Here is a 14,229-nt window from a genome sequence, read left to right on the forward strand (position 1 = left end):
AAATGTAAACAAAGGCAGCGTGCAGTTAATCGCTTCGCCTGACACCTACCCCCGCCAGCAGTTTTGGGCATTAAAAATAACTATATAGAAATAATCAATCTTGTCGTTGATGGTCTAGTTTGCTTTTGTAGGTCATAGAGAGTAATCAGAATACATTTAACCAGAGAAAAACTCCATAGAGAGGCTTTAAGAGTATACCCCATGGTATTTTGGGTCTGAACCATCATGCAGAGGAAAGACATAGCCTCAAAACCACCTTATTCTGCACGTGGTCCAAGAGGTGCACATGGTAAATTGTCTTTAATTTGTTTCATATTAGTACAGAATGTTTGTTGATATGCCTTTACATGGACAATGTGACACACTTTTATTTGTTCTTTCACATTTCTGTTGTGCTAAAGTGTCTGAACCTGTTCATCAATGGACGCTGGAGTTAAATATTTGAACCTATTACATCTTTAATTTAATTTGTAGTTTGTAGTTTTTGACGAAAGAGAGAGAGAGAGATAAAATAAATCATCAAAAGACATCTGTATGATACGTTCCTTTATTTCATCAGACCAGTGTAGCCACAGTCTCTTAGCCCTGTGAATGACTGGATGATGTAAAGCAGTAGATAATGCATGGATGTATTAGGAATTAGGAGACAGTCGTTGTTATGTCATTCTTTTGACCTAATATCTAAATGTAGAACTGTTATTCAGTCGTTAAGTTTAACACCAGTCTGGCTTGCAAATAATTAGGTTGCCATTGAGTTTGTTTGGTAAAATGCATCTTTGTCTTAATCTTTGTATAAATATTCTCAGTTCTTACACCTGGATTTGTTAGAGAAATAGGATAAACCAATACAATGTCCTTTGGAGCATTATGGATAGCATAGGGCCCAAACTTCTTCAGGTGTCCTTTTAGAGTTGTTTGTTTCTCATCATTAGAAACAAACACTAGAGGGCAGGAGAGGAGTCAGCTGTGGATCACAGTGAACAGTGCGTCAGTGGTGATTTGCACCATGTAAACTACTTGCAACAATTTTGCCAGTGAACTAAGATAATTTAAGGGTAATGTAGATTTCAGCAGTGTCAGTTTGAAATAAATAAAAGTATGGCCTTGTTCCCAACATCTAAGATACAGCATGTTCACAGTTACTTCAGAGACATTATGCACAAACACTTTCAGTTGGCAGCTCGAGTCTCTCTGCACGTACAGCTCTGCACTTGCTGAGGGGCTTTTTGTCTCTTTGGTTTTCCTGTAGAACATATAACTCGGACCACTGAGTGTGTTAGTGGTTAACGTTATTGTACTCCCTGGTAGCTTTCTTAGAAATTGACATGCAGGTGTTTTTGGAAGATGATAGTAAAACAAACAAACAACAACAAAAAAATATGTCTATATATTTCTGAATTAACGATATACGTCAAAATGCTGCAGATTGCTCTCTTTACACGAAAGATCGACTTTATGGAAGCAAGCATGTCCTGCCTGTTGAGTTTAATCTAATAATTTTGCTCTGGGGTTGAGACACTGGGAGATACTTTAAGTCTTTAAGTTTTAGATGGTATATTTCTAAAGGAAATCATGTAGTGCTGTTGGAGGGCCAGGCCGATCAGCAGCAGCAACTTAGTGTGTGTGCACGTGAGAGGCTCTCGCAGGGTTTTGAAGTATCTCGTTAATTCAGAAAAACAGAGCCCACTTTCTTCTGTCAAGTGAATGCAGTACACTTCTGTAATTTTGACATGGAAAATGATTTCATAATAAGAAAAGGTTCATCTGCTGCACGCTGTCAGATTTGATCTGCATTCTCTCCGTGTCAAAAGGGAATAGGCGACAAAACATCTTAATTATTGTATTATAGCTAATGCCCCGAGGACCACAGGTGGAAAGTAGTAAAATCAGATGCATTCAATTTATCTTCTTCATTACCACTTCTGTTGTTTTACATTTTAATAACAGCCGTAAGGCTATTACATTTAAAAATAACAGATGAAGATATTTATTTATTTTTCATTATAATATATCGTATTATGTTTTAAATTAGTGTTTATATTATACTGTTTAAATATTCATTATAATTCAACACGCTAACAGGGCTAATACAAAAGATGAGGCTGTAGTATATGTAAAATATTCTATGTTAATCAGAAATATTAACATTTAGTTCAGTTCACAACATTTTATTAGCACATCCAACAGTCCAAATACAAATGAGAGAACCAGATCACTTTTAATTCCTTCACTTGCATCAAAAAGATAACATAGTAATAAAACAACAGTTTGCAGATGCAGAACGACATAAAATAATGCTATAGACATACATTTGTAGCATTTAACACAGACAGCAACTAACTTTATTTCAAATTACTTACAAATCTATATGTGAGTTATGTAAAAGTTTCTTGTCCGTCACATGTTATTTTCCTCGTGGCGTACTAGTTTTTGCGACACCCTGACACCCCTCTAATGCAGGAATCCTCCTCTGCCTACTGGTGTGTTTGTTCACCCTCAGGCTGGAACAGAACTCGTGTTAAACACTCTTCATCCTGAGGAACAGTTTGATATTTACAATTATTATGATGCAGCTCACTGCTGTGGTTCTACATCATAAGATATGTTACGGGAATCATTAAGATCATTACAAAGATGTTCATTACCTGATTGTGACTGGTTCTCGCTCTGGTGTCGGGTCTTATCTTGACTATTTGAGATTCTGAAAAAAACGATTACATCATCATTGCACACACTATATCTGCATCTAAAGGGATGTAATAACACGTTACTTAATTATTTTAACATAATTACAAACAAGATGAGAAAAAATTGCAACTGTGAGATTAGAGGTACCTGTTTTCTGACAGAAGTGATAAACCAAAATAAAGGAGATGAAGGAGGAGAGAAGAGTGATGGCCGGAGTGAACACCATCATCCAGGATACAGCCGGCACACCAATGGGGCTGTTATCTTTCTCAAATACATCTGTGGATAACATTTTTTTCATTATTTTCACTCGTTTTGCACTTTGTCTAGTAAGTAAAACACTTCAAAATGCTTAACATTTTTTTAGTTCCTCATTGGTAGAACTTTTCTACGTCAAATTTCTTATCAACGAAAAGAAAAACAAACATCATTTGTGACTGACTTGGCAATACACCAAATATGGAACAGTCATATTATGTGTTGCTGTTTTATAGTCCAAAAACAGATGAAATTATCAACGTGAAAAATACTGCAGCTTAAAATAACACTCTACACCCCAAACCCAAGAGGTTTCTCATTTGGGACCGTCTTTTATACAACAGGTAGTTCTGACCAAGTAATCTGATCTGACAAGAGGCATTCCATGGGTGGCGATATAAAGTACAACATCACTGGGACTTTTCACTGTGTATCACTCCGCCTCAGCCAGGTGTTCTCAATACTGTTAATTAACATTACAGCAGACCATGTATGTCTACATTGATCAAGCTGGTACCTCTGAATCACACAGCAGACTCTGACTTCACTGGTTGCTTTATAAATTAAATCAAACAGATAACTATACATCATACAAAGTAGCTGATCTGTGGTAACCTGCAGACACAGGGTGCAGGAGAATGTTCGTGTTGCCTGGCAACAACAGTCCAGTTTCAGTTAAGTTGTGGAACTAGTTGAGTAAGTGGAGCAAAAAACAATCTGTTGTTGATTATTACTGTTTTACTACTATTTGCCCCTTGTTGTATAAAAGCAATACCACACTCGAGGTTGTGATGTTGTACTGAATATCACGGCTGTGATTATCTGCGACCGAATCACAACTGTGATGATGTTCAGTGCAACATCACTCCCTCTCATGTGATATTGCTGAAGTATCACTCAGAATTCAACACCAAAACTTGCTCATTATAAGACTTTTTCTTAAATGTGCAGTTTTGTATGTTAAGACTTAGCATTATAATCATTGAAAACACTGAACATACCAGAAAAAGCACTGTGTAATGATGAGTCAGATTCACTGCCCTGTATATTCAAATTATAATTAAAAAAAAAGCCAGACCAGAATGTTTTGTGACCATGATCCTTGTTGTGATGTTGCCATAGATGTAAATATCTCTGGCGGTAATGTATTCGTTAAACTCCACTTGTCTCTGTTCAGTTCCACAGTAGTAGAGACCTTCATCAGAGTCAGTGATGTTCTGGATCAGCAGGTCGTAGGATTCAGAGGAAAAGTTTCTCACGAAGTGGAAACGATGAGAGACAAATTGTCCAAGTTTACTTGTTTTTAGGAGAAGAGAAGGCTGGTTCTCATGAGAGCAGTTCCTGAACCACACTATGTATACTCCAAGTGCTAATTTGCAGTCACAGTAGAGCGTGATGTTGTCTCCTGGTCTGACTGACACCTCCAACACTGATCCAGAAACGCAGTCCTGACTTATCCAAACAACTGCTGGAATACAAACACAACCATAAAAGCAGTTTAAAGTGTGCACAGTGATACATGATTACATAATAACAGCAGAAGCAGGTTCCTGCTGAACACAACAACTAGAATGTGATTTTTCTTAAAATGGAACTTCATAAATCATCCATAAAAAGATTACCTAAGAGAGCGCCCAGGAAAACGTGCAACCCGTCCATGACTGACGATGATCGAGTGCTCAAAGGAAGTGAAACGGCCGAGACCCACACGTATTATGACCTGCATCGCATTTCAATTAAAAGGAAGTACCAGTGGTTACTGGCAGTCAAGTTGAACATTTTCTTCTGTGGTTTTCTATGAGAGTAATGCAAGGTGACATTTTGGACAGTGACATTAACACATATAATAAAGACGCTAAAGAGTGATTAAAAAGATGTGGGAATTTAAAAAAAAATGCAAATGTGCGCTTTCGTTTTGTATGCTTTGTGGGAGGTGTACTCGATGTGTGCTGTATGTATTTCGTTTACATATTACATTTTTAACAATACCACGATCTGATGTTCCAGACAAAACAATGTTGAGGAGCTTCAACTGACTGAAATTCAAAGAAGAATACTGATCAGTTGATTTGTTTTGATTTGTTAGTGGGGTGCCTTTTTTATATGTCCTGCTCATATTGACTTTAAATACAGAAAGTCTGCATGAAATCATTGTGTTGAAATATTAGCCATTAAAAGTCATGTTAAGTGATATGTATTGCCTTAATGTGTTGCAAAAAAATTTTCTTGCACCAAAAGCATAAAAACAAAAATATAACTGACAAAGACATCAACAACCTTACAGGGCAGCACATAATAAACATGAAAAAAATCATCAAAAAATACATCATTAAATCATTAAGCATTGCGTGGTTATCTGTGAGGCATTATCAAGTGCCAATACTGTTGCTATGCATGTTAGTGCATGTTAGTGTGAGCATATTAATTTGATGCCCCTCAGCATTGTGGGAAGGGCAGGAGCCTGCAGAAACCACAACTGTTTCCATCTGCTGCTTCTGTCTTCTGTCTGGTCACACACTGCGGGTATGTGTGAGTTTGTGCATGTGTGTGAGTTTGTGTGTGTGTGTGTTTAAAAAAAAAAAACTACACAGGAAACTGTATTCAGGTCTACAGAGCTGTGTTAACTTTTAGCGCTTGTTTCACACATGCAAATGATTACAGACAGAATGTCTTGTCAGTTTAAGCTGTTGGATTTATTATTTTACATTATTGATTCTTTTTGACGATATTTAACAAAGACAGTCTCTTGAGACAGAAATCATTTTACCAAATTATTTAACGGACCAACAAAAAGTTGTTCATTAAGGAAAAGTCGAATGTTTTTGTAGAATGTTGTAGAAATTATACAATAAAGCTGGATGCTCAGAATCAAATGTATCAATATATCTGACATGAATTACAAAGCGAAAAAATTCTGCCTTGTGAGGAAACTCACGACTGGTTATATCCAACTCCAAGTTTGAGTGGTAGGGGCCATTAGGAGCCATGTGGTAGGATAGGTAGTATCAGTGTTGTCAATACCTGGAGCTCGCATGAACGGAGCCTTGGTCTGTTGAAGGTGTCAATGCTGTTTAGGTTGTGGTGGTCATTAGTGGCCATGTGGTAGACTAGGTAGTATCGGTGCTGTCAATACCTGCCGCTCGCATGCAGCTTGGGTTGTGGTGACCACTAAGGGTCATGTGGTAAGTTAATTATAAGTATTGGGATGAGGGCACAAGGGGAGGTGTTTCTTCACTGAGTGCTTATCCTTATCATTAGAGCACAAATATCTTGTGTTTAATTTAAATTGGCTAAGGCCTCTGTCTGCAAGGGTTTCAAACCCACACATGCTGAAATTTCTCATGCATGTGGACACTGAGCATGAGGACACTGAATCTGAAGCAGCAAACCAGGAAGGCTGTGGCTTTGGCGTTCATAGAAGCAAAACCTGGGTGTGGAAAGAGTTCAGGGAAGCTTTGAAAAAGGACCCTCTGTTGCCCTCAAGGAAGTTCTGGCAAACTGTTGGACGACTCTGGAAGGAAATGCAGAACTTGGCTTATGCTGTTCTCAGCAGGGAAAGAAAATTACTGACCAGGACCAGGGATGTTATCCAGCGGTTGAGAGAATAGTTTGAGGAACTCCTGAACCAAACCAACATGTCCACTGATAAGGAGGCAGAGTTTGAAGGTCCAGGGGAAGCCCGACACATATCCTTGGAAGAGGTCACTGTGGTCAATATTTGCCCTTAGATGCTGAAGTCTTTTAACATTTCCCGGCTGCCTTGGCTGAAACACTTATTTAGTATTAATGTAGGACAGCACCTGTGGAGTGATACATTTTTGCGCTGCAGTGTCTGCCTGAAGTCCTACTGCCTAACTGCCAAGTCTGTATCTCAGAGACAAAGAATATGTTATTGGTACTCCTGTAAGACGGAAAATAATCACTTGAACATGTCCAATGTTTAGGATGATTTGACGGTTTGATGGTTGCTGTGCTCCGTGATGTAAAAAGCGCTACTGTCCTAGTTATGTCACCTATCAACTCACAGCAGCGTATGAATTACTTATCCAAAAAGTCCCAATAAGAACAACGAGGACAACATGCTGCCCGGCCATGTATGATGATGCTCGAGAGCAAAAACAAAAAGGTAGGCCTTCGTAAGAAACGCCATCTAACCACACAGAAAAGGAAATGTTTAATTGGGCCATCAGGTATGACACTTTCAACCTGTGGTTTTTCCTTTAAGCGTGACGCTGCTTGATGGTCTGAGCACTGATGTGAAGGAATTTATTTTGAAAATCCTTCTGGTATGCTAGGTTGTGAGATTAGTGGGAAGGTGTTTGTGGGCAATTTATAGCAGCATTGTTTGAGTGAGATAAAAAGTCCTTTGTGCATCTTTGATGTTGGTGCATTGTAATTTGTCAATATAGACCTAAGTCTGTTTTTAAAGCTGGAACAAGGCCAGGTTATCATTTTTAATTACAGTAGGACAAGATTGAATGTCAATCTTTTATTAGTATCACATAATAGGGAAATGGAGAAAGGAAATTAAGCTTTAGAGGAATCAAGAAAAAAAGTTTGTCCTGAAACTGTTTCTGATTTTTACCTTTAAATAGAATATAATTGAATCTCACTAAACCTTTGAAATATAGACTCCATGGTCATGACTCAGTGCTCTCTTTTTTAATGGGACATTAACATAGTATAATACCCCTGTTATAGCCTGCTCCTGTGTGCATTTGCAGGCTGTGTTGTGTGTCTGAGGTGTGATTTGCTGGGAAACCACTGACTCTTGAAAGAGTTTAATATAGCTCTCAGCTCACCACAGACACGTTCTTCAGTGAAACAAAAGGTTTGCTGTATCTGAAGAAGAGCAAACCTTGAATGACCTTTGAATAACGGAAGGTCAGAATGCTTCTTGTTTTATTTTGGTTAATGGGGTGTGATTTATAGCATAGCATTTCATTGTTTTTTCATTATCACTCTATTTCAGTCAGTCACAGTTTGACATAAAATGTCTCTAGGGCCTTGGGCGAGAGTTTATGTTTGTGTGGTTAAGCATAATTCTTAATAGTTCAGGAAGTATTTGAAAAATTCAAGAAAAAATGTATTTAACCAGTACAGTTTTTTTAAAGCACAAGTCCCCATGCATAGATGGGACCCTGAGACCTCATGCTGGAGATCGTATGCGTCAGCCTTTCCACTCAGAACCATCACTGCATGACCATAAAGACAACAAATGGAAGCTTGAATACTTTTTCTTTTAACCAACTATTTTATTTCTAGTAAACATTCAAATTAAAAATAAGCTAATAAATATTAACTGTCACACACTTATAGGTCATATGCTGTACCATACCCTAACCCTAACCCAAAACCCCTTATATGCCAACATGCTCATGGAGACCCTGGGTTTACTTATGGAATTGCTAAGATGAGTCATGTGACTTCCTTTGGTTTATCTTCGTTTCCATGTTCCTTTGTGTTTTGCCTTTGGAGTCATTTTCACTTAGTTATGTTTTTGTCATTTGATCGAGACAGAGCACATTTTTGAACATGAGTACAAAAGTACAGGATGTTAAAATGCTGGAGTTTGCAGCAATGCTAATTTACAAGTGTCCCTTGGGAGGTAACATAAACAGAAATATCATAGAAATATTTAACACCAAGGTAGAACTTGGACTGTACAGTGCACATCGAAGAAGACAGAAGCCTCAACATTGAAGCTTACAGGAAACCCACCCACACAGACCAGCAGCTACCTTTTGATTCTCACCACCCACTAGAACACAAGCTAGGAGTTACTAGAACATCAATCATGACAACAAAGTTGGTTGAATGAGAATGTTATTTTTATCTGGCTAAAGAAGGGTTAGCCTGTATAAGGGCTTAATTCTGTTGTCTGTGACATAATGCGGTGTGTTTGTGTGAATGTGTTTGTTGTTAAAGCATGCCTAGTATTTCCATCAAGGCTTCTTATTCAACTTCAGTCAGTCTGCGTGAGGGGCTGTTTCCTGCGGACATGATCACATGGGAAACAGAAGGTGCTTGTGGTCAACTTCATTTTCTGTTGTGTGTTGTAGATGTTGTTGATTTGAAGTGGAGTATACTTAGCTTTTGTGTGATTTGGCAATGAAACACACACTTCAGGTGCACTTATCAAAGCAAATTAAAACACACACACACACACACACACACACACACACACACACACACACACATCCATAAACACGCACACACACATTTAAAAATCACAATCTATCTTTATTTGCTGTAACAGCACTGTTCATGAACTACTGATATTATTTTTCAGAGCAAAACTTTTAGTTTATTATCACATTTTTAAACATACTTGTTTTTAAAAACTATTTTATAATGCTTATCATCAATGTTATTGTCAGAACCGGGTTGGAAGAAAATCTACATTGAAGTATTATCTGCACTAACAAAACTGCACCAACATTTCTTAAGTGTGTGTAACTTGCTGTGCACATGTCACTCTTAAATTCTACAAGTTTTGATGGTAGAATAGGTGCTGGAGTCTGAACTCTGTGTTTGTCTTTGGTTCTTCTTTGGTCTCTGTGATGTCTGATGGGATGTCCAGAGCAGCATAACACACATCTTCATCCTAAGATTTGATATACAGAAATTGACAATATTTAGTCAATGCGTGTGCATTAAGGTGTACCAGCGAGCTATTCCAGTGAGACAACAAGCACTATAACAGGGTCCTACCCCGTGAACACCAAATGCCACCAATTATAGATAACATTAGTCTCACTTTAAACTGGTAATTCAAAATGTCTGCTTGAAAATGACACATATAAAAAACGTCCAGCTTTAAATGACCTTATTCTGTCTGCCGTCAGGTCTTTTCCCATCGGCTTTAGGTTCCCTATCTGCGGACATGACACGGACAAAGCATCGTTAACCATGACAACCAACACCGGTAAAAGAAGCACTAGATAAATAAACAGGTACCTGCTTTCTGACAGAGGTGATACACCAGAACAGATGATAAGAGAGAGGAGAGAACAGCAAAGGCCGGACACAGAGAGAACAGCAGCATCCAGCACATACCACAGTCTTGCGTAATCGGGCCGTGAGGCTCACTGGAGTCTGGACAAACACAAAGTTGTGTCATTTAACTGAATCTAAGTGTATTGCTCTGATACAAGAGATGTGAAGAAAATAAACTGCTGCTGCATTCCCATTAATATCTTTGCCCCCTTTTGTTGCTGAAAGGTGAAAGAAATATTGCAACCAGGTGTCACATGTCTGTGGAAGGTGTTAAAATATGATATAATATAAACGTGTAATTCTCGATGTCTGGGCACATTTTTCTCATGCGTGACGGTCATTAATTCAAATGATTACATTTCCTGAAACCACAGTCACACAGAGACAGAGACAATTCTAACAGCATACTTACTGAATAGGACCCTTGTTGTTATGTTGCCGTAGCTGTAAACCTTTTCCTGAGTGATTTTTTCCCTGTCAAACACCTTTTTCTCCCCAGTTCCACAGTAGTAGAGACCTTCATCAGAATCAGTGATGTTCATAATCAGCAGGTCGTAGGATTTAGAGGACTGGTTCTTCACAAAGTGGAAACGAGGGAGAGGATTCTGAACGCCTGCAGCGTCACTGGTATGTTTCAATTCAGCAACATTTAGTTCCAGGACGAGAGGAGGCTGGTTCTCATGAGAGCAGTTTCTGTACCAAACTATGAATACTCCAGTTGATGTTTTGCAGTCACAGTAGAGAGTAATGTTGTCTCCTGGTCTGACTGACACCTCCAACGCTGGTCTGGAGATCCGATCATGACTTAAGGAACCAACTCCTGTAATACAAACACAACCACAAAGCAGAGTTACTGAATGGTAGGCATGAAATATCTGTATTTATAACAATCTGATTTTAAATAATGTTATGTAAACGTACCTTGGAGAATGAGCAGAAAAATACGCAGCCCGTCCATATGTGACGACGACCTGGTGTTGAAAGACAACGAAGCAGGTGTTACGACAGGGTGTCATGCCTTGCACAGACTTTTTCATTAAAGGAAACGTAAGATGTGATTGGCTAGTTGAATTGAACTTTTTTTTCTGTGGTTGTTTTCTGTTTGATGCAAAGTGACAGCCTAGTTGAAGAGATTAAACAAGATGTATCCAGATGATACCACACTGTATTTTGCATTTGGAGGCTTTTTGATGTATTAGGTAAAAAAGAAGAGATGAAGTCATTTTTGTACAGTTTAGAGCGGCATCCTTCTCTGAGGCTCTGACAGAAGACTTCACAGTTATATCTCCATCGAGCTGCCATATTGAGCGATAAAAAGGGACTGGCAGATATCTGACACTGAGACACATTCAGGAAGAGAGAGGAAAAAAAGTGAAAACAAAAACTGAAGAAGCTTTGACCCAATTAACCCAATGTAGTGTGGCAAACTTGATGTCTGTATGGAAACATTTGTGATACAATGGCTGTAAAATAATACACATTTCACTGTATTCATCTCATTTTAAACCCACATCTGGTTAAAAATAAAATCCCATGATGCATTTGGTGTTGAGCTTCCATGCTAATAACATGAAACAGACAATTTAATAAGTAACTTTCAATGACTGATGAAAGCGAAACTTTAACCTGTTTGTTGTTGAATATATTGAATGGGATTTGTAAGCTGGTCAGAAGTAACATTTTAATATTAATATCCAAAATATATGGTACAAGCAGCTATGATGACAAAATAACTTGTATAAAACAGAATATTTTAGGTTTTGATTTTATGGCAACAAGGGGTCAAACCTCCAACATCTCCAAAGAGGTCAACAAGAGTTTGACCTTGAGCAAGTGTGGCAGAGCCAGGAAAAACGATGTATCCTTAAAGCTGTTCATAGGTTCGTAGTAGCAATGCAACAACTGAGTATACATACACCGATCAGCCATAACATTATGACCACCTGCCTATTATTATATAGGTCCCCCTTTTGCCACCAAAACAGCCTCGACCCATCGAGGCATGGACTCCAGTAGACCTCTGAAGGTGTGCGGAGGTATCTGGCACCAAGACGTTAGCAGCAGATCCTTTAAGTCCTTTAAGTTGGTGGGGCCTCCAGGGATCGGACTTGTTTGTCCAGCACATCCCACAGATGCTGGATTGGATTGAGATCTGGGGAATGTGGAGGCCAAATCAACACTTTGAACAAACGCCCTGTGCACTGCCTGTCAGCACCTGTGTCCAATCACACTTGAAGCTGTTTGTTGGCACTTACTGACTTTGTTCCCTCCTGTCTCGATCGTTGCTTGTGTCGTATGAACTCTCAGATATACGTTGCTTTGGACAAAAGTGTCAAAAGTTCACATCCACATGAATGGCAGGAGCCAAGGTTTCCCAGCAGAACATTTCCCAAAGCATCACACTGCTTCAGCCGGCTTGCCTTCTTCCCATAGTGCATCCTGGTGCCATGTCTCCCTCAGGCCCACGCACCCGGCATCCACATGATGTAAAAGAAAACGTGCTTCATCTGACCAGGCCACTTTCTTCCATTGCTCCATGGTCCAGTTCTGATGCTCACATGCACATTGTTCACGCTTTTGGCGGTGAACGGGGTCAGCATGGGCCTGTGACTGGTCTGCCGCTACCCAGTCCCATAAGCAACAAACTGCAATGTACTGAGTGTTCTGACAGCTTTGTATCAGAACCAGCATTAACTGTATCATAAAGTAGAGCTACTGTTAGATGTTAGCCACTTTCAAGCAAACAGTTAGCTTGATTTGACTTAATGCTAACATTAGCTGTTCTTAGATGCGAGCTAAGGGGTTATCAAATATGTTGTTTTAACTTTTTAGTTTTCCTGTGTGTATATGGTGAATAATGTGCCCTCAGGAACCCAACTCTGCAGTTTGTCGCTGCTGCATAGAGCCTTGAGTCTCATTGTTTTGGCTTTATGGTCACTTCAGTGGTTTAGTTCTCTCTCATTAGCATGACAACCAGACACAGCTATTTTCAGCCAGGAAAGTTACTAACTTGGACTCATTCATCAGATCAACAGAACCATGACTGCCCCTTTAAAAAAAGTTAATGTTGGTTTAAGATGAATTCAATGATATTAGTATCTGTGATTAAAACAGAAACCTGTCTCCCTGCTTCACATCAGACTCAGCATGTGTAGTGGTTTGATCTAGATGTTTAGTTTCCCCTGATAAACAGTGAACACAGTGATGTTGTGCACCAACACCTTCATCAAGCCACTAAGCTGCAGCTTCAGTCGGCCTGCATGTTGAGCTCTGTAGCCGTATGAGGGTCTGTTTTTCACTGTGGGTTTCCTGTGAGCCTTCCTGATCTCACAGACAACATGATGTCCTTGGTTAGCTTTAATGTGAACTCTATATGGTCTCTGCACATGTTTGATACTGTATAGTCAGGGCAGTTTGTATTACATCAGCTAAAGGAGAAATTGTTTGTGTCCATAAATAAACTTGAGCTACTGTAATTTTGACTCAATAACAACACACTAATGTTTTATCTAGATTATTTTATTGAGAATTTTTAAATCATGAAGAGAAATCCTGTAAACACTAACACTACAGGCAAGAACAATATGTACAAACACCGAACTGTGTGAACAGAAACCATTTTAAATAACACAACATTGTAATGTAGTATGATACATTTGACATATTTCATTAAACATCTAAAGGATTATGAGGCTGCCTACTTTTTGTTTGTCCTACATATACTGTATATGCTCAGTGTTGCCTGTGAGCTACAAGAGTTTCAGTTTAGTTCTTCTTCAAGGACGCCCTTACTGTGGCATCTCCTGCAGCTGGTCTCTGCCTCAGAGACACCACAATAACTTACGGATGGCCAAATGTTTTTTTCAATGACAAAATAGAGCAGGAAATGAAAACTAATGACTGCAGTAATTGAAATGCAAAGATTCAACAACAGGGACGATGCATAACAAAGGGTGCCTGGTGCTTCTGTATGACACGCATGAACAGAGTTTCAGTATTTGCAGCTTTGAGAAGAAGATCAGACTGGACCTGGACGACTGGGTTTCCACCCAGAAATATTTAATATGATCGCCGACCTTACACAGAGTGCCATTAATTCCTTAATGTTCCCTTTGACATATTTTGGCTTTGTATATTTGCAAAGTAAGAATGTGTCTAAGGTGGTTCATTAGCTGTGAATATTCTGCTGCTGTGCAGTTATAACAAATAAAGTGCTGTCTGTGCCAGTCAGTCACATGGTCTCAACTCGGCAAATCAATAAGAATGCAACATTATTTCAGATCA

Source organism: Semicossyphus pulcher, unplaced genomic scaffold (genome assembly GCF_022749685.1).
Source record: "Semicossyphus pulcher isolate SPU_LCO1_2020_fin unplaced genomic scaffold, fSemPul1.0.p SCAF_17, whole genome shotgun sequence".
NCBI classification, from domain to species: domain Eukaryota; kingdom Metazoa; phylum Chordata; class Actinopteri; order Labriformes; family Labridae; genus Semicossyphus; species Semicossyphus pulcher.